At 37.4% G+C, this 2,500-nt stretch overlaps 1 protein-coding gene and 1 long non-coding RNA gene across 3 annotated transcripts in view; one reads left to right on the top strand and one right to left on the bottom strand.

Annotated features, from left to right (window-relative positions):
• The window catches only part of LOC122632958, a 7,957-nt gene extending 7,038 nt beyond the window's left edge, over positions 1–919 (bottom strand). Inside the window, exon 1 of one of the 2 annotated variants that reach the window (XR_006327982.1) lies at positions 854–919. This is a non-coding gene — a long non-coding RNA (uncharacterized LOC122632958). The remainder of the gene's footprint in view (positions 1–853) is intronic. The other variant, XR_006327981.1, reaches the window with a different exon arrangement.
• LOC122632951 (thyroid receptor-interacting protein 6) overlaps positions 1–2,500 on the top strand; it is a 217,738-nt gene that overhangs the window by 35,794 nt on the left and 179,444 nt on the right. The window lies entirely within an intron of this gene.

Genomic DNA, 2,500 nt, shown 5'->3' with positions numbered 1-2,500 from the left:
GTCCGGACGTCCAACGTCCGAATTTAAATCCTCTCAAATATTGAACGTACCACCAGTATATATATATATATATATATATATATATATATATATATAAGAGCGTGTGTATATGGTATGCATCTGTGTATATATGTGCGAGCGCGTACGTGTATCTCGTAACTTCTTTCCTTCCCATTCCTCCCTATACACTCTCACCCTATCCCCTCCGCTATTCCGTCTACTCATATATCTATATACATTGTGCTCTGTTTCCCCATCCGAACTGTTAAACCCACTCGACTCGAGTGAACGTGTATCTGCCTAAGCGGGTCTGCTCCGGCAAAACAAATGAAAAGCGGATATAATAATGTAGAAATATTTAAAAAAAAAATGGAAAGAGAGAAAGAGAAATAGAGAGAGATGGAGAGAAAGGGAGTAAGAGTAGAAACGAGCGTGGATAGCTTGGCAATGTTACCAACGTCCTCCCCCTGTTTGCTGCTTTTCGTTGAAGTGGAGATTAAAAAATACGCACGTGAATGAAGAATTTTCATGAATGTTTAGAGGGCTATCATTGAGCTATGCGGCGTGTATTAGCGTGCCTAACGGCGTGTAAATAATGTTCATACGTTTTAAAATTTTGTTTAGCATGAACGAATTGCCAAGTACTCTCGTGCATATCGGAATATATGAACGATACATAAACGACATGAGAGAAAATATCTTTTTAAATATGAGCTAAATACTTTTATATGTCCATTTTATAGATAATAATTTTAATGACTTGACATAAGTATCATCATTCTTCTTTGATAACGAGCAGACAAAGATAAAAAACTGAGAAAAACGAAAAAAGTAATAAAAAAAGAATACTTACGCAAGAACGCTCTTCTCTTCGCCCCTCTTTTCATCTCTTTCGAGAGTAGTTCACCAACAAACACAAGTATACGTACACTCGAAGACTGTTTCACCTTCGTTACGAGGTTTATATAATATGACCGTGATGCGCCATCGTACGGACGCCCGAGCAATAACTCGGCCGGGCCTTAATTACTTTAATTAATTAGGAAACGCAGCTTCGTGGAAGTCCAATCTTATGACGCGCAACATGTATCTCTCTCTCTGCGAGAGATGTTGTATGTGCGCGTGCTCGCGCGAGCATACTTGCTCGTAAAAGAGAATCCATGTGTATGTTTATGCATATGTTTCTATTTCTATACCAAAGAGGAGGTGCGAAGCGAAAGCCCTAACTGCTGTTTTTTGCAATGATATAAATCGATGTAACATAGATATAGCATGTAAGCAGAAATCGATGCGATATAATTTCCGTTCCGAACGTATGACAAATTTTTTCGGAAAATTTACTCCACCATCAAGACGTTAAATTAATGTTTAAAGAAAATTGCAAATACGTGCTAAGAATAAGTACTGAACTAAGATATTACCGACGGCGAGCGCACAGTTATAAAGTGCAGAAGCAAGATATCCGTATTTAGTAGGACAATTTCAGCGGTCATAGGTAAAAAATAATTTGCAGATATCTTTCTTCATGATTTCAATCATATTTTCTATCTTTAATCATGATAATTGCTAATACGTTTATCTTGAACGACAGTGATTATTGATTCACTTCATATTGCAGATCGACACGAAGTGTCAACTTATCCAATAACTTAATAATGACAGTGTATGCATGTATATCGCATAGATCGATCTCTATGGATTCGCGTAATAATGTAAAATATCGTTATATCAGCGGTTTAATACCTTTACGGCACGACAAGAACGTTATTAGCATCGACCACCGCGCGTCCTTTCCCTTCGTTCGCTCTTTCATCCTTCCCTACTCCGTTCACTTTCGCCTTCCTAAATTTAATTAAATTTCACGGTTTTTCGCGATTAAGGGACCGACGCCAGCAGAGCGGGCGGCTAGGGTGTTGTGCAAAATTAGTTTCGCCTCCGGGGATAATTAATTTCGTTAATTATGCCTCCTAAATCGGCGGTGTTCTCTCAACAACGTGGCTAAGCGTCTTAATCCGTAAAGAAGCTAATCAAAGTCCAATGTTTCGCGTTGTGCTCGCGAAATCCTTGAGAAATGCGCTTTTCACTAGATCTTCTATTTTCTTCAAAAGCGCATCGTTCCGTGTCTGCTTTTAGAGTGGTGCTAGGAGTTAAAGAAGGTTGGCTATGTTGGCTCGATTGATTTGGATTAATTAATTAATATGCCACGTGCATACTTTTAACTTGGAAAATTATTGAAATCGTTACCCTTTCGATCTCGCTGTTTCTTATCGTTTCGTCTTTTTGAAAAATAATTATTTCGCAATAATTAAAAGATGTATATATTTACTACGGAATGTTATCGAAGAGTTATCGAACACTTATCTAACACTGTTATTTTGCATGTTTTTCGACCTTATCGAAATTATTATGGCGTTATTCCTTATCATAACTAATTGAAGGTAATAAATTAAGTATAGTTAATTAGGATACATACGTGGAACAAGTCTAATTAGCTTTTCTT

This window comes from Vespula pensylvanica, chromosome 11 (genome assembly GCF_014466175.1).
Source record: "Vespula pensylvanica isolate Volc-1 chromosome 11, ASM1446617v1, whole genome shotgun sequence".
Taxonomy (NCBI): Eukaryota; Metazoa; Arthropoda; class Insecta; order Hymenoptera; family Vespidae; genus Vespula; species Vespula pensylvanica.
This window is presented reverse-complemented; position numbering and strand designations above follow the sequence as displayed.